The sequence below is a fragment of the Rhinopithecus roxellana genome, chromosome 17 (genome assembly GCF_007565055.1).
Source record: "Rhinopithecus roxellana isolate Shanxi Qingling chromosome 17, ASM756505v1, whole genome shotgun sequence".
Lineage (NCBI taxonomy): Eukaryota > Metazoa > Chordata > Mammalia > Primates > Cercopithecidae > Rhinopithecus > Rhinopithecus roxellana.
In genome coordinates this window covers 28,837,609-28,861,831 of record NC_044565.1, presented here as the reverse complement: position 1 = coordinate 28,861,831, position 24,223 = coordinate 28,837,609, and the positions used below count along the sequence as shown (strand labels likewise).

General features: G+C 39.9%; 1 long non-coding RNA gene and 1 pseudogene across 1 annotated transcript; one reads left to right on the top strand and one right to left on the bottom strand.

Annotated features, from left to right (window-relative positions):
* Positions 1-53: 53 nt before the first annotated feature.
* Positions 54-16,908, top strand: LOC115894227. The gene is made up of 4 exons (XR_004054259.1): positions 54-143; positions 883-1,086; positions 4,235-4,408; positions 16,671-16,908. It is a non-coding gene; the product is annotated as an uncharacterized LOC115894227 (long non-coding RNA).
* Positions 16,909-22,925: 6,017 nt separating this feature from the next.
* Positions 22,926-23,808, bottom strand: LOC104656860 (annotated as a pseudogene).
* Positions 23,809-24,223: the final 415 nt, after the last annotated feature.

Below are 24,223 nucleotides of genomic sequence, written 5' to 3'. Positions count from 1 at the left end.
CAAGATAATTTCACATGACCACCATTGAATGTGCGTTTCCTTGACCAACCTGTCCTGATGCAATGCCTGACTGTACTTCGGCAACTCCACTGAAGAAGAGGCACTGAGGACTAGAAGCATCCAGGGGATCACAACTCAAAGAGGTTAGTGACCTGCTGGCTCATATCCCAGCAGGTGGCTGATGGGTGTGAGAAAGAATTGGCTTCCAGGGCCATGTGCTTAACCATGACAACTTACCTCCCCTTTCTTCCTGTTCCTGGAATTGTCACTTCCGGTGAGCCTCAGCTACCAGGAACCATCGCTGAACTAGTGTGGACTTACACAGTGCACAAGAGTACATAGCATGACCTGTTTAAAACTTGAGCCTGGATTCCTACTGATCTTAATTCAAGCCATTCCAAATTTAACACATGCGTTCCATTCCCATTTAACACACGCGTTTCACGTAATGGAATTAGAAAACGAGACAATGCCTTTTCTCCGGGAAAGCTCCATTGCATCTCTTTTTGCTGTGAGGCTGGAGGAGCCACCTTCCTGAGAGGCAGAGGAACGCACTGTCTTGTCCTTGACATTCAATTCCTACCCCATTCAGACACTGAGGCCATCCACAGAACAGACCCAGAGAATATCCAAGCAAGGTACAGGATGCCAGCTCTGTGTCCACTTGCAGACCCATGTTTGTAGGACCACCCACTTTCATCTGCTCTGACCTCAGAGATTAGCCTAACCAGCCCCTACAAGCTGCAACTCAGTTCCTGCCCTTCCAGCCTGTCTCCTCCATCCTACCAGATGGTTCCTGGTAGCTAAGGCTCACCAGGAGGGGAAGGGAGATCTGGAATACATCTCTTTGCTGACTCTGTATGCTTTGTTTTTCATTCTTAGGTTTTCCAGAACCAGTTATTTCCAAATTATGTTCATTAGGAAACAGAACTAAAGAATATGCCTCTGATCTACTTATTTATCAGCCTGAATACTGACTTCGTAGACTTTCAAAGCAAAGCAATAGGTGAAGAGTAAAGAAAGCGTTTCTGCTGATGCTTCAGGACCTGCTGTGTGGGTAGGGTGGCTCACTAGTCATCCTGAAAGGTAAGCTCTGACATGGAGACGTTCAAGCACGAGCAGCCTGGGTTCCCTGGAACAGCGGTTCCCAACCTTTTTGGCACCAGGGACTGGTTTTATGGAAGATAATATTTTTCCACAGACAAAAAGAGTGGGAGATGATTTGGGGAGGATTCAAGAACATAACATTTATTGTGCACTATCTATTTCTATTATTATTAGATTGTAATATATAATGAAATAATGATACAACTCACGATAATGTAGAATCAATGGGAGTCCTGAGCTCCTTTTCCTGCAACTAGATGGTCCCATCTGCAGGGGGCGGGAGACAGTGACAGAGCATCAGGTGTTAGATTCTCATAAGGAGCCCACAACCTAGATCCTTCACATGCACAGTTCACAACAGGGTTTATGCCTCTGTGAGACTCTGATGCCGCCACTGATCTGACAGGAGGCAGAACTCAGGGGGTAATGTGAGCAATGGGGAGTGGCTATAAATACAAATGAAGCTTCACTGGCTCACCAGCCATTCACCTCCCACTGTGTGGCCCAGTTCCTAATAGGCCACCAATCAATATCGATCTGTGGCCCAGGGATTGCGGACCCCTGCTCTGCAGCATTCGATTGGCATTGGTGTCAACCATTCACCTCAAACTTGCTTCATTTAAGATGCAAATAACATAAGTGACAAAGCCGGTTTTGAATCTGCTGGGATCGCTGCTCTAAAGATGAAGTGAATGAGAATCACAGTAAGAAGTAGAGAAGTGTTTGCATGTTGAATTAAAAATGACTTTTTTCCTGGATTTTCCTCATCTAATTAAAACACTAGTAAAGTTGGGTTATGAAGCTTTTAACTATTAAACTATTTGGCCAGTATAAAGATTAGCCAGAAAGGGACCAAATAATTATTTTTTTAGGTTTTTGAAGTGATCTTATCACCATGAGAAAAAAATCCTCACTCTTGAGATAAATGTTATAATTGTACTTGTGATAAAAATCATTCCTGGTTTGTTCTAATCTCAATACAATCTTGGCTGTGTATTTAGTATTTTAAAAGGTTTTCTACAAGACTTTTTACAACAATAAAATATTAATTTTTCTCTTAAACATTATTCTAATCAGCTTGGTTAATGTGATGAGAAGTGCATCGCAGGGTAACGAGTGCTGTGTTATTAGCCACCAAATGCTCCACACGATGCTGCAGTCTTTCAGAAGCAAAGGGCACATTGAAATAAAATCACACTAAAAGTGTTCTTCCAGGTTTATATCCTATAATAGCAATCACCGCCTCAGTGCAGGTGTTTCTTAGGAAGGACTGACTGGCTGAGGTTAACTGCCCAGAGTACAGTTGAAGGCCACCAATTCCTCCCAGCTACTCATTAATCCCCAGGAAATCTCCTGAATCCTGGCAGTTATTGTTCAATCCTTTATAGATGATTTTCTGAGTATTTTGAGTGCTTGTTCTCCCCAGGAACACCTACAGCTGGCCAGATCGTGTGTGTATAGAGAAGAAAACTCTTTTTCTTAAAAGTGGATTGAATTTCAACCTCCCCATAAAGACCCCTTATGGGCCAATGACTCAGAAAAAGCCACTTAAATTGCGTTTTGGCTTCTCTCCTTTTCTAAGGGAGCAAGAGACTAGAGAAGCCAGGGAAAGTCAGGGAGGGAAGACAGAGGAGCCCAGTCACTCAAATTCTTTCTGGCTCCTAGCAATCACCCAGTCAAAGGTGGGGCTGCTGGTGAGGACAACAGGACCTGGCAGAACAGGTGCACCTGGGAGGAGGGTTCAGAGCCAAGACATCAAGCGCCCTCCCTCAGGACAGCCGGGGTGGCCAACTGGACCCCAGACTCAACTCGGCAAATGGGGGCAACTCCAACAATCTACTTCTGCCACACTGAGAAATTTCTAGCCACAAAGCCCCACACATGCAGTTTTAGTATTATAAAAATGTGAAGACAAATTAGTCAAGTCAGGGCACTAAATAAAATGAAAAATTGTTGTCCTCTATTCAGAAAGGATTTTGCATTTTTATCTCAGCATTTAGTGTTTTCTAATTCAGGTTTCTGATATTTAAAAGCTATGTAAATAAGAGAGGTTATTCTAAACTACAAATTAATTATCATTGTCCAATGTTAACTAAACTTGCTAGGAAGATATCATTATCTTGTGTGTCCGTGTGTGTGTGTGTGTGTGTGTGTGTGTGTGTGTGTGAGACGAGAGAGAGAGAGAGAGAGTCTTCTGAAGTCAAAATGACCCTTTATGTTTGATATGTTAATATCCTTTATTCCAAAATCAGTTTTCTACCACTTATTTGTATCCCATAAGAGAAATAATTCTTCAGGAAAAATACAGATTTATCAACTATATAGCTGAAAATTAGTATATCCCTATTCTGACTGAAGACTGTTAGATTCTCTTCCTAAGTCACTTAATATTAAAGACAAAAGACTGGATACATAGAAAAGACCCATATTTTGTTTATAAATTAAAAAGAAAAAATGTGAGGACCCCATCTCAAAGCAGCGTCAATAAGTCTTCTGAAGTTATCATCAGGAAAATCTCCAGTGTCTTCTTTTGAAAAAGACAGTGGAAGAAAACTTGTTCTCAAAATCAAATCCATTCCCAATAGCCTTATATCCATAGACTCATTCTCTTACTTCTTGCAGTGGGTTTCCCAATGTAGATGTATGAAACGTTGTCTTTAATTAGTCCAATAAAAGTCAACAAGCTGTGATGGGGCAGCTGGCGGGAAAGTCTGGCTCCGTAGCTCCATGAGGAGTTTAAGGTGCATTGTGATGTGGTCAACACAAAGGGAATAATGAGAATTGCTTTTTAAACAGGGTGGAGTTTGGGGAAATTCCTTTTCACTGTTTCCTAATTTCACAACGTCCGCACAAGCAAAATTACAGTATTTCATTATTTCTACATCTTAGATGTTCACAGAAATACACAGCAATTCAGCCAGACAAAAACAGTGTTGGGTCCAGTCTTTATGTGCTTTGGTATTGGCATGGCTTTAATCACAAAATGCTTCAAACAGAGCCCTGAGCCAAAAATGTGGGTTGGAGGAAGTGTTCTTACACCATCGGCCTTTGTGACCTCTAATTCAGAGGGAAGCAAACCGTTTAGCTCAATTGAACTTCCTTTCCGTAAAATGACTCCAAATTCCAGAGCATAAGAAGGAGAAATACTGTCTGTGGCTGACTTCGAAGCCTTACACATGATCACCCTTTCCCTGAAGGCTGTTGGATGACTTGCTAAATGCAGCAAATCCTGTTGAAACCTGCAAAGTTGTTATAAAAACAGATGGACCAGGACTTCTGCAACAACTGTTTGGATGGGCAGGTATATAGTTAATTATTATGTTTTTGCTCACCCTTTCAGAATTCATAGACTCTGTTTCAAGGTCAGGGCATGGTTTTGCTGTACTTTTAACAGGTCATTTATTCCTAAAATGTTTGGGGGCTGGGTTTTGTGTTTTTGGTATCTTTGTTTTTGTTTTTTTAATAGCTACATATCTCTATGGGGAAAACCAACAGCCCAGTTTGAAGGAGATGACATGTGACCAAATGTTATTTTTCTTAAAATTTTTATTTTTTACCCTGGTTTTCTTAAAAAGCTGTATGTTTCCAATTATTGGTATATGTCAAACACTCTGCTAAGAACTTTGTGTATGTTATCTTTTTAAATCTTTACAGTAATTTTATGAAGCAGATATTTCATTACCATTCTCATTTTATACACTGGAAGTCAGAAAATTTTTAAACCTTTGCTGAATTTCTTTCTCTTACTTATTGCAAAATTTTGCAACTGAAATGTGTTTTTGTGAGGATTGACTCAGTAAACAAAATGAGATTTGTATTTCCCTCCCTACAGTCATATTCACTCAAAGGACTTTTTTAAGCACTGTATCAGATATTCATTACCTTGTCATTTTCTTTAGTTTTCTTAATTTCATGAAACAAGACCAAATTACAAACCTCAGGTAACTAACTGTACCCCATTTTCACATAAGCAAACTCCTCTAAACCACCAGAGCTTTGTAATGACAGGTTGAAATCATGCTTTTCCTTTTTACACTAGTGTAGAACTCACTAGAAAATTACTAGAAAATTCAAATAATCAACATAGACATGTTACAGAATAAATAAATTCAATCTCTGTGGTCCCCTTGGAATGTTGAAGTCTTTACATCTTTTTAAATAAAGATTTTTTTCTCTTCTCTTCCCAAGGTCTCCTCAAAAAAATGGTACCAATATCATTAAAATCCTACTTTTGCCTCACACACAGACACACACATACACACAACAGTCTCATTCTTAGAGGAAGAAATAATGAACAGGGTATTTGAATAAGCAGCTAATTAACCGCATTCAGCCTACACTACTATCAGCTTTCTATTCAGCTTAATGTATATTACCTATGTAATCAAGAACTACACCTTGGGCTATCAACACCTCAGCCCAAATAATCAAAGCAGCTCCTGGCTTAAAAAAAAAAAAAAAAAAAAAAAAAAAAAAAAACAATATGCAAGCAAAGTAAATCTATATTCTTATGAATTTATGTATGGCTCAAAGTTCTTAGATATTCTTTCTGTGAATTTCTGATTCTATCATCATTGTTAAAAATTAGTGAAATATTCATGAACAGTTTCTTATGTCAGTTTACACTATTAATACAAACATTTACTTAATAAACCTTTTATCTAAGTATAAAAGAGTCTTCATCATAAATTATAACAAAGTAGCACATGTGGCAGAATCACAGGAAACATGTTATCTCCTAAAAGGGTATCTTTTAAAGAGTTCAAATACAGCATAACTATTAAAATGGCTGTTTCAGGCATCTGAATGTTTTCACAGGAGAAACCTGTAAATCTGTATTTGTTTTACAAATATATTTCACATTGATTACCAGATCATTATCAGTCTGGAAGGAATTGTTGTTTTTCTAAATTTCAATAAATAGGAAATGATCCCTTGAGGAATAAATACATAATAAAATACAAAGTGGAATTGCCTTGTTTTCCAGCTGCAAAATCGCTAATCTGTGACCCTGGTTTATATCACCACAATTCTGAAGGGGAGAATTAGGTTATGAATGGATGTGGCTGAGAAACAGAGGTTGAAGAGAAAGGATATGACACTTCTCAATCAAGACCAGGGTGTTATGAAAATGCATAATGCAGTGTGAGGTCCTTCCTGATAAACCAGTGACCAGTACAACTAAAATACATCCTCCAAGGCCCGTGGTTGGAGGTCAGGCAAAATAGACATGGAGAAATTATCTTCTTAGATAAACATCACATTGCAGATTATATTTATGTGTTTTTACTAGAGTTGATAATAGACTAAGGTGTATGCACATTATAAACACTCAGGATATGCAATGATTTTAATGTGACAATCCGTGCTCCAGGGAAATAGAACAGTTACGTGAAGGTAAAAATCAGGAAAATGTATTGATACTGAAAAAGTTTAAAACTTTACCAACTTTTATTTTATTCTAGTGTAGTACTAAGATTTTAATTTAAAAATAATGTAATGATCAATGTAGAGAGGCTATAAAATAACAAAATCAACCCTTTCGGTTTCAAAGTGATTCGATATCTCTGTTAGCCACACAGCGTTTTAAAAGTGGAAAGATTTATTGCTTTGTGACAAACATAATAGACTGTAAACCAGCTACCATAACAACTATAAAAGCTTATCTTGCGATTCTCTACCTCTAGGCTCACCTCTGCCCAAGGAAGATCTGAAAACTTTTCTATTCAATCGATAGACTATGTTTTGAAACATTTATCACATCCTGTGATAAGGTAGCTCAACTATTGCAGTGAAGTGCCTAGACACTTAGTTTGTCTTAACTTGTAGTAATAAGAACAAAGGAAATTTTGATTCACTCGGGTGGGATGAAATGTATCCATATCATAGCAACATTAGGACCTTTTAATCGTCTTTCCGTAAGAAAAGATGAAAATGCCTTAGTTATGGGAGACTAAATGCTCATTCAGTAATTGCAATGGACAGTATGCTTTCAGAGTGGGAGAATTAAATTAAAAGAAAGACAACTCTGGAAAATGTAGTAGTGGTAGAATTAGAGAATGTTTCATCAGATCCTGATGTCTCTACAGTAATGAATCTGCCAAAAGATAATAATATTTTAGTGAAAGGTGTGATTGGATAAGTCACATTATTTATTAACTGTTACCCTAAAATATCACTTTTGTCTTATTATTAAGAATGGTGAGAGGGCAGCAGGGATGCCTGACACAAGGCATTAAGAATGGATTGTGTCTATCAGAAATCCTGGAAGACGTGATCTGCCACACTCTATGTGTGGTGATGGAACTCAAGTCCCCAAGATCAGCCAGTTGTCACTTGATCTTTTTCAATGGCCTAAATAAGAAGTGGTCTTTAATTTCTAAATTTGCTTTTTGAAGAATTTCAAATAGATACAGGTGTTCAAGAAGATGGCTAGAGACCAGGGAAGATGAGGGTTATGACTGATAGAGAAGAGTCCTCAAGCTATCTCCAGAGGTTACTGGCATTCTTCTGCCTTTATTAGGAAATAATTATTTCCCTGTTTTCATGACCAGTTTAATTTAACTACTCATATTCATTCCCAAGGAGTGTATGTAATATGGATTATGATGTGAAAACAGATGCCACCAAAGAACAAAATAATATACACTGCTTCAAGCAAAGCAGGCATGAAGGCTAAGGAAGCAACTGGCAATCCAGGGTCTTAGGTTTCTGAGAGCTTGGAATGAATGCCCTGAATGATGATATTAATCATAAGTCTAAAACAGTTCTGACAAATTGATAGGCATTTAGTTGGTCACCATTAAAAAAAAAAAAAATGCTGGAGGAGAAGTAAGGAAAAATCCAAGATGGAAATAGGGTGGTAAGGCCAGGCACGGTGGCTCACACCTGTAATCCCAGCACTTTGGGAGGCCAAGGTGGGCAGATCACTGTCGGCAGAAGTTTGAGATCAGCTGATCAACATGGTGAAACACTGTCTCTACTAAAAATACAAAAATTAGCCAGGCATAGTGGTGGGTGCCTGTAATCCCAGTCACTCAAGAGGCTGAGGCAGGAGAATCGCTTGAACCCGGGAGGCGGAGGTTGCAGTGAGCGGAGATCATGCCACTGTACTGCACTCCAGCCTGAGTGACACAGTGATGCTCCATCAAAAAAAAAGAAAGAAGGAAGGAAGGGAGGGATGGAGGGAGAGAGGGAGGAAGGAAGGGAGAGAGGGAGGGAGGGAGGGAAAGGGAAGGGAAGGAGGGAGAGAGGAAGAAAGGTAGAAGGAGGAAAAGAAAAGAAAATAAAAGGAGAAGAGAAGAAAAGAAAAGAGGAAGGAAGGAAGGCAGGCAGGCAGGCAGGCAGGCAGGCAGGAAGGAAGGAAGGAAGGAAGGAAGGAAGGAAGGAAGGAAGGAAGGAGAAGGAAGAAGGAAGAAAGAGGAAATAGGAAAGAGGGAAGAAGGAAGAAGGAAGAAAGAAAGAAAAACAAAAAGCTAACCACCCCGGGATATCCTTTCATGAAACACTGGGTAGACATTACACCCATAGGAGACTTTCTAAGTGTGACGCCTCTTTCTCTAAGTCTCAAGCAGGGTTAATGTTAGCAGGAGAGAGACAGGTCCTTATGTACTGGGAAAATGATCTAAATTCTCGGTACATTTCTGTTTAAACTCCTTGTGGATTATAGAAACTTAAAAGTGAAAAGAAACCTCAGGGATAGCAAGAAAGAAACCTCCCTCCTAAGGTGAGCCCACAGGCAGGCAGGAACAGAGCTATGCTTGCTCCAGCTGTGCTAGCACACTGCTAGGACTGCTGAGACACTGCACAACGTCCACAACACCACCCTGGTCAGTATTCCTGAAATTGTTTGCATCAGAGTCTTGTCACTTTTCTTCCAAAGACTTTGAAATGTGGCTCTAGCCCTCTTGGGTCACTAGAGCATATTTATTAATAGCATCTCATTATTCTGGTTTTATTTTTCTTCTTACTGATCACAATTTTACAATCTGGCCCATAGCTTCACCTACTAAATCCCTGCACATGTAAAGTGCCAAATATTATTAAATGAAACTTTTTATTTAATTACCCTGTATTTACAAAATTCCACCGAAAGTCCACAATAGTGAAAACTTCAGTAAGTTAACTGGTTATTTCATGTAAAACAAACCCTCAAAAGTTAGTCTTCTTCCCCTAACAGCCATGCAATGAGTTGGCTTTTTGTTGAGTTGCCTGACTTCGTTGTTTTTGAACACATTCTGTGTCCAGATCAGGTATTTCCAATATTTTCTACATAAAATTCCAATTTCATGATTATCCATGTCTCACATTCTTTCGAAAATTTGTCTACCAAACTGCCTTTATGAGGAAATAATTATTTCCCTGATTTTTGTTTTTTAAAAGGGCAGCAACTGAAATTGCCACAAAACAGTTAATAGCAATGGGAATCAGAACGAAAGCAGCTTCTCCAACACTGAGCACAAGGTCAGCTGTATACTTTCTAGGTCCTAGTGCAAAATGACAATGGGAAGCCTTGTTTGAAACAGCAGGAATAAAAAAGCTTTTTTTTTTTCTTCTACCTTTCTTTTGAGCTATCGTGGTATTTTTAAATTGTTATTTAATATGGTATTGCTGGCACAGTGGTAATTGCCAGGTAAGTGTGGACAACTCTGTGTGAGGTGCGTGCACCTGCTCTCGCCCCTCCCCATGCCATTTCCAGACCCGTGGGTGAAGTGAGAAGTCAGCAGCCTAGAACTCGTTCTGGGGAGCAGGAGGCTGAAGGCAGCAAGATGCAGTCACCAGCACACACTTGAGTCCCACCTGATTTTATTTACAAAACATAAATTCAAAGAGAAAATTATAAGAAATTCAAAGTAGTGATCATAGCACATTCAACCCCTTCTCACCCTAGATGACCACACAGTCCACATACCCTATCTTAAATCCTAAGTGTTAGTTTGACTTATGTAATGATATGACTGTCATTGACATTAGTCTGCCAGTATATTTTTAAAATAAATGTATAACATTAAAATAGACTTTTGAAATATGGAAAGTTATTAGTTAATATTTGAATACCTTCAGGGAACCCAAAGTCCTGAAGACCTAGGTAGAGAAATAAAATTATCATTCCAAATATTACCACTAACTCCCAATATCTATTAGGTCCTATTTTGGGTGTCAGGCAATTGCTTTCCTTGCCCCTTTAGTAGGTACCTCTATTTGACATTTCCTCATTCTTCTAGAGCAGCATCGTTCAACAAGATTGTCACTGGTCGAATGAGGTTATTTTGCTCTCTTGAAAGGTGGCTACTCTGAATTGAGATGTGCTAAAAAGTAGAGGGTACATACTGATTCATAAAAAGGGTTATAAAATATTATATATATACATATATATGTATGTGTATATATATACATATGTGTGTGTGTGTGTGTATATGTATATATATAGAGAGAGAGAGAGAGCATCTTGCTGGGTCGCACAGGCTGGAGTCCAGCGGCATAATCTCAGCTCACTGTAGTCTCTGTCTCCTGGGTTCAAGTGAGTCTCATGCCTCAGCCTCCCAAGCAGCTGGGATTACAGGCACACACCACCACGCCAGACTAATTTTTTTGTATTTTTAGTAGAGATGGGGTTTTGCTATGTTGGCCAGGCTGGTCTCAAACCCCTGACCTCAAATAATCTACCCATCTCAGCCTCCCAAAGAGCTGAGATTACAGGCAGGAGCCACCACTCCCAGCCTCATATATAATTTTTAAAATATTGATTACATGTTAAAATGATCATATTTGGGACACGGGTTAAATAATGTATATTATTGCAGTTTCAGCTCTTTCTTTTCATTTTTGTAAATGGTTACTTGAAAATTTTAAATTACATATGTGACCCAAATCTGTGGCTCACATGATATCTTATTTATTTATTATAGAACCATCACCTTCTGCTGTTATTATCTCAAATACACATCCCCAAGAATAGCATAATCTATCCTTGTCCATGGTGTCCCTTTGCCTTCTTTTGATTGTCCAAGATTTTGCTCTGGTTCTTGAAGGACTAAGTAAATGCACCTCAAAAACAACTAGAACGAAAATTGGACTGGAATCAAGGGATCTGGAGTATGGTTCTTACTATTTCACTGAGATGACTTGAGCTCCTTTTCTGTAAATAAAAAAATGAAATTGAACCAGATTATCACTTGGGTCCCTTCCAGCACTAACTTGAGTGTCTTTTCCTGCATATGGAAAAGCACGCTTCTGTAATCAGTAAAGTCATGTTGAACTTTTACAAGAACTTCCACCAACACCCAACTCCCCAAAACTGACTCAGAGCTTTAAGAACTATGAATTAGCATGTGCATTAATACCACTCCTCAGATTAGCTATTAATTAGAAAGGAGGTAATGCATCTTTACAATGGAGAGATCTGTCAATCACCCTCTGGACAAGAAAGAAGTCGAACTGGGTGAGCATCCTGCCAATCAGGAGTCAACCTGGCATCACGTGCCCCGCAATGGGGCGATGAGAGCACCTCCCAAAAGAACAGGAGTAGTGCTTTCCTCAGAAAGGTTTGTCCTGCATCTAATAAGGAGGAATGTGTCACATTCAGAATGTGGCACATTCTGCAGGACATAGCAAAGCCTTCCACATCTTGAAGAGCACAGAGTGGGTTTAGGGGTATGGTTGAGATTGGGAAAGAGCACAAAAATTCAGCAGTCAAATGTAATGAATGAGTCTCAATTAGCTCCTGAATCAAAAAGCAACTCAAATAAAAAAGTTATAAAGGCACTTGATCAGACTTAAAAAAGGAGGAAATCCTGCCACTTGCAGCAACACAGATGAATATCCTGGAGGACATTATGCTAAGCAAAACAAGTCAGTTACAAGAGGACAAATACCGCAGGATCCCACTTAGGTGAGGAATTTAAAGTAGTCCAACTCATAGTAGCAGAGAGTAGGAGGGTGGTTGCCAGGGCTTAGTGGGGAGAAGGAGATGGGGTGGTTTTGGTCAAAGGGTACAAAGTTTTAGTAATTCAAGATGAATAGGTCCTAGAGATCTACTTTACAGCATAGTACTTACAGAAAAAAGTTTATTTTATTTTATTTTATTTTATTTTATTTTATTTTATTTTAATTTTTTATTATACTTTAAGTTCTAGGGTACATGTGCATAACGTGCAGGTTTGTTACATATGTATACTTATGCCATGTTGGTGTGCTGCACCCATCAACTCGTCAGCACCCATCAATTCATCATTTATATCTTGTATAACTCCCCAATGCAAGCCCTCCCTCCTCCCCCCTCCCCCCTCCCCATGATAGGCCCCAGTGCGTGATGTTCCCCTTCCCGAGTCCAAGTGATCTCATTGTTCAGTTCCCACCTATGAGTGAGAACATGCGGTGTTTGGTTTTCTGTTCTTGTGATAGTTTGCTAAGAATGATGGTTTCCAGCTGCATCCATGTCCCTACAAAGGACGCAAACTCATCCTTTTTTATGGCTGCATAGTATTCCATGGTGTATATGTGCCACATTTTCTTAATCCAGTCTGTCACAGATGGACATTTGGGTTGATTCCAAGTCTTTGCTATTGTGAATAGTGCCACAATAAACATACGTGTGCATGTGTCTTTGTAGTAGACTAATTTATAATCCTTTGGGTATATACCCAGTAGTGGGATGGCTGGGTCATATGGTACATCTAGTTCTAGATCCTTGAGGAATTGCCATACTGTTTTCCATAATGGTTGAACTAGTTTACAATCCCACCAACAGTGTAAAAGTGTTCCTATTTCTCCACATCCTCTCCAACACCTGTTGTTTCCTGACTTCTTAATGATTGCCATTCTAACTGGTGTGAGATGGTATCTCATTGTGGTTTTGATTTGCATTTCTCTGATGGCGAGTGATGATGAGCATTGTTTCATGTGTCTGTTGGCTGTATGAATATCTTCTTTTGAGAAATGTCTGTTCATATCCTTTCCCCAATTTTTGATGGGGTTGTTTGTTTTTTTCTCGTATATTTGTTTGAGTTCTTTGTAGATTCTGGATATTAGCCCTTTGTCAGATGAGTAGGTTGCAAAAATTTTCTCCCATTCTGTAGGTTGCCTGTTCACTCTGATGGTAGTTTCTTTTGCTGTGCAAAAGCTCTTTAGTTTAATTAGATCCCATTTGTCAATTTTGGCTTTTGCTGCCGTTGCTTTTGGTGTTTTAGACATGAAGTCCTTGCCCATGCCTATGTCCTGAATGGTACTACCTAGATTTTCTTCTAGGGTTTTTATGGTATTAGGTCTAACATTTAAGTCTCTAATCCATCTTGAATTAATCTTCGTATAAGGGGTAAGGAAAGGATCCAGTTTCAGCTTTCTACTTATGGCTAGCCAATTTTCCCAGCACCATTTATTAAATAGGGAATCCTTTCCCCATTTCTTGTTAAAAAGTTTACTAGGAATGTAGATCTGATGTTGTGTTCTTATCACCAAATCATATCAATAATAATAAATAAAAAGGCCAGGAAGGATCTTGTGGAAGGGATAGATATGTTTTGGTACAGATAGTAGTAATCGTTTCACAGATGTCTGCTTGTCTCCAAACTCACCAAGTTGTTCATGTTAAATATGTAGGCAATTTTTGTATGTCAATTAGACCTCGATAAGTGGTTTCAAAAAAGATATTTGAGAACAACTGAGAAATCTGAGTGTGGATTGTGTGTTAGATCTCATTTTTACATCAGAGACTTTCCTGAGTGTAGACATGGTGAAGTGGTTATACAGGCTAATTCTGGTAACAGTGGGGTGATTTGTCATGGTATCTGTGAACTACTTATGAACAGTTTGATAAAAGAGGAGATAGAGCATGAGAAAGAGAACAGATATGACCACAGGCTAAGCGGTGGTTAATCTGAATCTAGCTGGGGGACATAAAGATGTTCATTGTATTATCCTTTTAACTTTTCTGTGAGTTGGAATATTTTCAAAATTAAAAAAAATTAAACTAATAATTTCTTCAAGAACATTAATAAAACTTGCATAGAATTAATATGCCTTGTGTTTGCCATTGTATAACATTTTGTCATTATGGAATTATTATTTTTATAAAACAGACTGTCATTAATTACATTGTATTTGCTCTTCTCAGTTTTTACTTCAGTCCGACAATGTCTACCCTGGCCGGCACATGTATGAGCCCACTAGGGATTGCTAATGCATCATGAAAAACAATCATTTGGACCAAAGTGGATGTTTCTTAAACTTACATTTATTTTAAAGATAGGACATTCTTCTTGGGCACATTTTGCCAAATGTTTGTTTTCAGGAATTTGTCAAATATTTATTTTACAGGTCAATTTGCCATGCATGATTTTTTTTTCTATTTACTATCTATCTTCCTATTCCTTTCCCTACTTTTTTTAATGTTATCTTTCAAAGGAATTTTTTAATCAGCTATATTTGTGTTACTCCAAATATGTAATATAGCTATTCTTTCCCTGTCTTATTGTTTATTTCACAGATAATGAAGTTCAATTGGATATAAATCAAGTCACATGAGCTAAAACTTGCCATGTCATTAGTATCATGCTCTATACAGGGTATTTGATGGGGTGTGAGTAAACACGCTACAAGGTCCCTGTCATTCACAGGGTGAATGGGATTGACACCTAAACCACAGTTAGAATTATAGATTGGTAATCAATATGTAAAATATGCAAGCATATTTTTGCTTGAAATTCTTCTCCTAGAATCAATTCCCAACTTCTTCCCCTGACAGCAGGTCACTCAACCACTGACTGCAGTCTCCCTCTCCAGCATTACTCCCTCTTCCTCACTTCATCTAAAACATCCTCCTCTCTGATCAGTCTTTGGAACTTCCTGCTCTGCTGGGCATGCACTCTTTTCTCTCCACCAAACACTGGTCTCACTGTCCTCTCCTGCCATATCTCATCCTAAGAGATCCAGTTCAAATGACATGTTCTTCTTTACTTTCTTCTTTTGGAAGCAGCCTGTGATTAATCCCACTTTTTCTTTCAGACCACCTAGTTTCACGTTTCATTTTCTTATATCAGCCACTCCATTCTGGTTTGTTTTTCCTATGTTCTCATCTAAATAAAGGCAGAGACCAAAACTTACTCATCTTTCCTAAAACTGCACCATACTTTACACATAGTACTTATTCATTAACTATTTGTATTTAAATGTATAAAAGATGCTTATAGCTTAATTAACTCCCCTCAAAAGAATCTTTAAATTTTAAGAAATTTTATGTATTTATGTAAAAAAATACATAAACCCATGGCTCCAAGAAGTTCCGTCAATCAGAGTGCTAGTTTATCAGATTAGGAAGTCTAAACATTTGGGCAACTGAGTTGGTCCCTAGGAATACCTAGAAACCAGAACTCTGTAGGGCCCTATCACAGGACCACTCTGATCCATCCCGAGTTCCTCCCCCGGCTACAAAACATGAACCTCCAACACTGCATCGTCTCAGTTCTCTGAAAGCAGACACCAAGATGGTACAAGACATGCAAGAGATTTCTTAGGAAAAAGAGCCTAAGAGGGGAATGAGGAGGGAAGGAACCAGACAAGGCTGAGAGGACTCACAGACCACAATGAAGCTGTGACAAAGGGAAGGAAGTCGTGATGAGACCAGAGTCACAAAGAACACCGCAGAAGGTTTTCTTCACATAACAAAATCATGTAAACCAAGGGTGTCCAATCTCTTGGCTTCCCTGGGCCACACTGGAAGAAGAATAATTGTTTGGAAGCACACATAAAATACACTAACAATAGCTGATGAACAAAAAAATGTAAAAACAACTCATAGTGTTTTAAGGAAGTGTATGAATTTGTGTTGGGCCGCATTCAAAGCTGTCCTGGGCCATGCGGCCCCATGGCTCGTGGGTTGGACAAACTTGATTTAAACATTTAAACTTTTCTCAAATTGGACCAAGTAAATAATTACATGAGAAAAACAAAATCTTTTTACCTAAGATATTAAATCAAGCCCGTGTATAATTGTGTAAAAGCATGTGATGGATAATTTTAAGTGGCAACCTGGTTAAGGTATGGTGCCCAGCTATTTGGTAAAACGCCAGTCTAGATGTGGCTCTGAAGTTGGTTTGTGTGTGTGTGGTCTTTATTTAGGGTAACATTCAAATCAGTAGACTCTGAGTAAAGCAGTTCACCCTCCATAATATGGCTGAGCCTCATCCAATCAGCTGAATAAGAAAAAGCACTGAAGTCCCCTGAGAAAGAGGGAATACCTCCTATCTTATGGATTTTGTCTCTCTGGAGAACCCAGACTAATATAGTGAAGGAGTGAGTTTTATCAGAAAATGAGCCTAGTACCGAAAATACTTCTCTTCCAAAATTGGTGTGCTGGTCTTTAAATAATCCTTATATCTTTTTTTAAGTATATGTTTACATCTGTTTACTTTTATGTTACATGAGACGCACTTCACAAGCAATTCACACAAAGTTCTGGGAGGCGGCTACTTACTCTAAGTGTGCCTGGGATTTGTTCACTGTCACAGAGTGAGCACTTTTTGAGTGAATAAAGCTTACTAATTATCACATATCTTGCTACATTACAGTTAAATTGTTTAGCCGTTTCTACAATATAACTATAACCCAGTTACAGGAAGATGTTTGTGTACTCTCCAGTGACTCTAACAGGAGGCTGCCTATGCAAGTACAAAATGGGTGGAATGATGTTCTTTAGCTGATAGCAGAAATGGACAGTCAGCCTTCACCAACACACCCCACCTTGTGTCTCATACACAAGTTTTAAAGATTTCCAGGAAACATATTTTACCAACTTCCTTAGTAACTAATTCCAGAAGAAATGAAGAAATCCACCTGTAAGCTAGAAATGATGTTCGCTTGATGGCACAGAATATTCAAGTGAGTTTCTAACTCAGTTAACAATATGATAAAACCAAATATATGCACATGCAAAATTATTAAAGATTTGTTTATGTGAGACTGATATTTGCCATGAAAATTCCTACAATTAAAATTTGATTAAAAATATAGAAATATTTTCCCCCTTTCAAAATCAGTTTCAAGAAACCCTTGATAGAATCAGCTCATTAATTCTCGGCCCCTTTAACTAATACCACATTTGAAGTCACGTGTTATAAATCAGTTTCAGTTGAGATATTAAAATCAGATTATAAGAGAAAAGCCTTGTAAATATTTGCCTCCAAATGAGTTTAAGAATAAATATATATTCAGTAATTCATCCATATTTAGCAGATATTAATAAGACAAAGCATAGCTTTAAGTTCACTTATCATTTAATACAAAGAAGAGACTAGAAAACTGTGCCTGATTAGCTTGTTTATTCTTGGGCTTGGTAATACCTTATTAAAATTTGAACTTCAGAATTGATATAATCAGTCAAATGTCAGCAGAAATATTTATTCTGTAAATGAAGCTTTAGTTAATACAACTTCAATTTCAAGTACTTTATATTTTCTTCTCCTCCATAAGAAAAAAGGAAAGAAAGGATACAGGAAACTTTGATAGAAGTAACGCAGAGGTTTGAATTTTCCTTCTAGGTCTGTGCCAACACTAGAGGTCAGCAACCTTCCAGAAATGACGGGTCAAGTTTCCACATAATGTAATTTACTTTTATTTTATTTTATTATTTTTTTACATTGGAAGAACTGCAGAATTTTAGGTCAAAAAAACAGTCTAACCAATGACCTAATTTGCTGTCTTTTTAGAGGTAAAGTTCTGCAGAGGTGTCAGGACTTGGCTAGTCTCACAGTTATGCTGAGATAGAACTAAACTCAAGCTCTCATGAGTTGTGTAGGGTTAGGAACCTCCATGGCCCTTGAGAGGGACAGAAATTAGGTGTTATTAATGGTGGATAATTGTGTGGACTGATGGTGTCAGAAGGGACAGGGAAAGGAAGAAGAGTGGTTGGGAGCTTTGACAAATCTTGGCTCCTGGAGAAGACAAGGGATGAAAAAGGCATAAAACGTACTAAGAGTTGAAAGGTGCCAACTTCAAAGTTGCCACCACCTCTTCTTTCTGGACCTCTTCTCCACATGGATCCCAGGACTTGGACCCTTGCTTCATTTCTTTTCAAACCCCAAAGAAAATTCCCGCAGAGAAAACTGCTCCAATGTCTAATTAACCTGGAACTATACTAGGTTCATGGCCCTCAAAACCACTCTTGGCCTCAACGCCATCACTTGCCAGCCCTGACCCCACTCTGTGTGGCAGGTTTCATGTGGATCATGAGACCCCACTCCCTCTGTTGTGGTGCAGCGTCTCAGAAATGATCATCCACAAGGGGAAACAAGGAGGAATGGCTAAGCTTGGGCTTTGGGAAGCCAAAGTCTTTCTGAATCTCTGTCCAGCCAGGAGCTAGGTAATTTTAGGCAACTTAGTAAGCTTCTCTAAACCTCAGTTTTCTCATCTTTACAATGGGAATTATAATTATACTGGTCTCACGAGTTTTTATAGGCATTAAATAAGATGTGTGTGGCCAGGCGCGGTGGCTCAAGCCTGTAATCCCAGCACTTTGGGAGGCCAATGCTGGTGGATCGCCTGAGGTCAGGAGTTCGAGACCAGCCTGGCCAACATGGTGAAACCCTGACTCTACTAAAAGTACAAAAATTAGCCAGGCGTGGTGGCGGGTGCCTGTAATCCCAGCTACTTAGGAGGCTGAGGCAGGAGAATCACTTGAACCCAGGAGGTGGAAGTTGCAGTGAGCCGAGATCGTACCATTGCACTCTAGCCTGGGCAACAAGAGCAAGACCTCGTCTCAAAAAAAAGAAAACAAAAAAGATTTGTGTATATATCCCAGTTTGTTTGTATGTGAAAGGAATCTGGCCCAAACTTTCTTATTAAAAAAACAAAATGGGCGTAGGATGAGGAGGAAATACCTGGACATTTAGCTGCCAGGAGGGGAAGATGCCTGTGCCTCAGTGTCCCTAGCCATGTCTTGACCGTTCTCCAATCTGCCTTTCCTCCTGCAGGTGCCTTTCTCCAAAAAAACAATGAGGGGAAGAGATGGAGAGTCCTGATTTGGTGTAGGTCTGTGCTTGGCACTTGATAAGCGTTCAGTAAATGTCACCCATCTTTACTGTTGCTGTCATCAGTATCGTAAGTCACACTCACCTGTGTCTTGCTGACTCATAACAAACCGCCATGATTTTACTAAACAAGGGATCAAAGCTCATGGAAGTGAAGAAATGTGTTCGATGATTTGGATGGTATATTCATACTTATACTTACACCATTCTCAATTCTCCCATCATGGTCCGGGACTACACCCTGGTTTTATTAATGCACGAGGCTCACTAGGAATGGCTCCTTCTCTGTGCTGAAATGTGGATGTTACTGAAGACACTGAAATAAAATTGGCTACGATACTCAGATTGATGCTGAGTCCAAAGATACCAAGATAATTGGCTGGCAATTTGTTTTAAGATGGAAAGGAAAATTGTATTCAATAACCAGGTTGTCTATGAGACATCAAATGATCAATTTCAAATTTTTTTATTGAGAAAATCCACTTGATTTCAATGTTTTCAATACCACATAGACATGATCTCAGTACAGTGATTTTTGTAAAATTGGTCGCTGAATCTATTCCAATTCAGGTTTGTAAAATGTCTACTTATTCCACAGTGGGAAATGTCCAACATTAGCTAGAGGATGCATTCAAAGTTTTCCCTCCATTGGGTTTAGAATACATATGACATTAGGGAGACAGAGACCCAACTGTTTCGCTTATCTTGGAGAGGCTCAAATAGTTGTTCCTCTTCTGTCCTCCCTCCACCTGATACTATCTTTGGGAAATACAGAAGAAGAATATAAGTTTATGACTCTTGAAAAGGTCAATTAGAATATCGGCTTAAGTGAATACGTAAAACAACCTAAACACTCTAAATACCCCCAAATTAAACGTATTGATGATAATTTTTAAAAGAAAATAGTCGCTACCAAAAGTAAATAAATCCAAATGAGCTAACATAAATAAACATCACTTTTCCATTATGGAAATGGATAAACTGTACATAAGGAAACTCAAGTGATGGGCAGACTTCCAGAATGACCCTTTCATAAGTTATGCTTTTTTGCATCAGAACTGACAACTTTCTCTCAAGCATCTTTCCTTTTTTTTTTTTTTTTCTGAGACATGCAGCAGGTCAGGAGAAGAGAATTAGCCTTACTCTACATCCCTTCTTTTCCACCAAAAATTGTACAAACTGATTTCCAGTTTGGGTGAATTTGCATACATTTTTCAAAGGTAGAAGGTTTTTCAGACCAAAATTTTTTAGTGTTTCTGTAGATCATACATTTATTAACATCTCTTATAGTTAATTTTGAGCCTCTTCTCTCTTTCTATAATACTGTCATTCAAACTTACTCAACTGAAAAGAAAAATTATGTTTGAATAGACACAATGTATTTGTTTGCCTTTGTAGCATCATTAACGACAAAAACGAGAGATTCTCTTGAAGCAAACACACGATAGTTTCCAGTAAGTACCATTTTTAATATAACTCTTAAATCCCCTACATCTCTGAGTATTCTTTTGGCATTTGTACCAGGTATCATTTCACCTCTGTAAGACTGTATCTGATAAGCGTGACAGAAAGCCCATTGCGGCTACCATGTGCCTTTGGCCCACCTTTTCTCCTTCCTGTCTGGATCTCAGACAAATGTGCAGAGTTAGACAAGGTACTAACAACTGAGAGAAAGAAATCTGTGGGCTATGGATAGAAGAGTGGGGAGCTAAGGATCACTGGGGTTCCCAATGGCATCACTGAGCCACCAGGCCTAAGCTGCCTATCCCCAGGCCTTCTGTTACTTGCAAAAGAGGCAACTTCAAGTTTCTTTAAGAAATGATGGGTTTGATTTATCATAATCCAATGTAAACTTATTTATTTATTTATTTTTTGAGACAAAGTCTCACTCTATCGCCCAGGCTGGAGTGCAGTGGCGCGACCTTGGCTCACTGCAAGTTCACGCCTCCTGGGTTCACGCCATTCTCATTCTCCTGCCTCAGTCTCCCGAGTAACTGGGACTACAGGTGCCCGCCACCACACCTGGCTAATTTTTTGTATTTTTAGTAGAGATGGGGTTTCACCGTGTTAGCCAGGATGGTCTCGATCTCCTGACCTCGTGTTCTGCCTTGGCCTTGGCCTCCCAAAGTGTTGAGATTACAGGCATGAGCCACTGTGCCCAGCCATCAACTCTTAAGATTATAAAAACAAATGCTATTATTTTTGGTTTAGTTTCTGCATTTAAATTATAAGTTTCTTGAGGGCAAAAGCCATATCCTACCTCTTTAGTACCTTTGCATAACAAAGTAATGTGATCAAAGCAAACATAAGAATGATTAATAATAAGTAGGAAATGAATAAAACCTCCTGGCCCACATTGGGCTTCATGGATACAACCTTTTGTGTTGAACGCAAACTTTAAAATAGATTATGTGTTATCTATTGCCACATAACACGTTAACACAAAACTTAGTGGCTGCAAACATGAGTATTTATTATCATATGTTTTCTGTAAACCAGAACTCCAGGAGTGGCTTAGCTTGGAGACCCTCATGAGACTGCATTCATGGTTTTGGCCAGGGCTGCAGTCACCTCAAGGCTTGCCTAGGAGAGGATCTGCTTCTGAGCTCACTCATTTGGCTACTGGAAAGACTCCCAAGATCTGAACCCAAGACAATGCACATGGACCTCCCCAGGTGGCCTTCTCACGACATGGGACATGGCAGCTGCCTTTCCCAGAGCAAGCAAAAAGTCGGAAAGAGAATGAGAGAGACAGAGAGAACCCAAGAGAGAAACCACTGTCATTGATAACCTCATTTCAGAAGTGCCTTCCCACCACTGTGGCTGTATCCATTGATAATACATCACCAAGTCCTTCCAACAACATGAAACCCAGAGGACACACAAGGAGAAGGAATCACACCAGTGCACAAGGCCAGGGGTCACTGGGACCATCTTAGTGGCTACCTACCACACAAATGTAGATTTCATACCTGCTATAAAAACACTTAATATATCACTCACATGTGTGAATGTTTATAGATTTTTAACAGTGAAGGTCGATCAGAATCTATTCTTCATGATTCACAGGGTTTTCTCTCAGTGACCTCTACTCAACTGAGAGAGAAAATTGAAAAGCTATAGAGAAATACATTTCAAATATTTATCATCACAATGTTTTTCCAGAATCTAGCAAAATCTTTTTTGGGTAATTCTGCGGTCCATCACCAATGGCAACCTAAAGCCAGCAACGGCAGTGACTGCCCATTGTCCTGTCATATCTGCTTTTCTTCTTCCAACTTAATAGCATTGTTAGCTGCATGTATTTTATGGTAGCTTGGGCTACCATTAAAAAAAAAAAAAAATACCACCGTTTGAATGGTTTACACAACAGGCATTTATTTTCTCACAGTTCTCAAGACCACACGTCATGATCAAGGTGTCAGCAAATTTGGTTTCTACTGAAGGCTCCCTTCCTGGCTTGTAGATACATTCTCACTCTGTCCCCACAAAGCCTTTCTGGTCTTTCCTTTTTAAATTTAGTTTGTTGTTGTTATTGTTGCTGCTGCTGTTTCTGTTGCTGCTGCTGCTGCTGCTGCTGCTGCTGCTGTTGTTGTTGTTGTTTTAAGAGACAGGGTCTCACTTTGGAATGCAGTTGTACAATCATTGCTCATTGTAACCTCACACTCCTGGGCTCAAGCAATTCTCCCACCTCAGCCTCCTAAGTGGGACTACAGTGTGAGCCACTGTGCCCAGCCCTCTCTTCCTTTAATTTTTTTTTTCAGGCTTAATTCACTTTATTTTTTTTGTATAAAAAGCCTATGTTGTAGCCACAGCTGGAGCCTGGGTCCGCTGCACGGAGACTCTGGTGTGGGTCTTGACAAGGTGGTCAGTGAATTCCTGATAGGGAGACTTGGTAAACACAGTCTCCTTCCAGAGGTCAGGGGTCAAGTAGCTGTAGGTCTTAGAGATGGCATCAAAGGTGGCCTTGGCGAAGTTGCCCAGGGTGGCAGTGCAGCCCCGGGCTGAGGTGTAGCAGTCATCAATACCAGCCATCATGAGCAGCTTCTTGGGCACAGGCGTTGAGACGATGCCAGTGCCCCTGGGTGCAGGGATGAGGCGCACCAGCACAGAGCCCGCAGCGGCCTGTCACCTTGCAAGGGACGGTGTGGGGCTTGCCGATCTTGTTCCCCCAGTAGCCTCTGCGCACCGGGACAATGGAGAGTTTGGCCAGAATGATGGCCCCACGGATGGCGGTGGCCACCTCCTTGGAGCACTTAACACCCAGGCCGACGTGGCCATTGTAGTCCCCGATAGCAACAAAGGCCTTGAACCTGGTGCGCTGGCCAGCACGGGTCTGCTTCTGCACCGGCATAATCTTCAAAACCTCGTCTTTGAGAGAGGCCCCCAAGAAAAAGTCAATGATCTCAGATTCCTTAATGGGCAGAGAGAAGAGGTAGATCTCCTCCAGGGACTTGATCTTCATGTCCTTGACCAAGCGGCCCAGCTTGGTGACGGGCATCCACTCCTTATCCTCGGCCTTGCCTCCGCGAGCTCCGCGGCCTCGGCCCCGACCCCGTCCACGGACGCGACCCCGGCCCCGGATGCCACTGCCGAAACCTCCGCGGAAGCCACCGCAGTTCCCCATCCCAGGGCCACCAGGGCCTCCGGGCCCCCCTGCTGCACCGGCGTCATCCGCCATTTGGTGTTTTCTCGGAGAAGAAGCCCTCTCTTCCTTTAAAAGCACCAATTATATTGCATAACGACTCCAATCTTAGGACCCCATTCAACATCAGTTACTTGCCCAAAGGCCTTATCTCCAAATTGCTATCACATTGGGTGTTAGGGCTTCAACATATGAATTGTGTCGGGGACAGCACAATTCAGGGCATAACAGTGAGTATTCAGTACGTGAGTGCTTAGTGTGAAGGCCGTGTTTCCCAGCCTCCTCTGAAGTTAGGTCACTAAGTTCATCATCAATGAGATGGAAAAGGAAGACTTGTGAGACAGTTTCTGGTCTTCTTTAAGAAACAGTCCTTTGTTCTTGCTTCTTCATCCCTTCCTCCATCTCAAAGCCTGGAACAAAGACTATGGGGACAAGAGTCCTTTGGAATGGC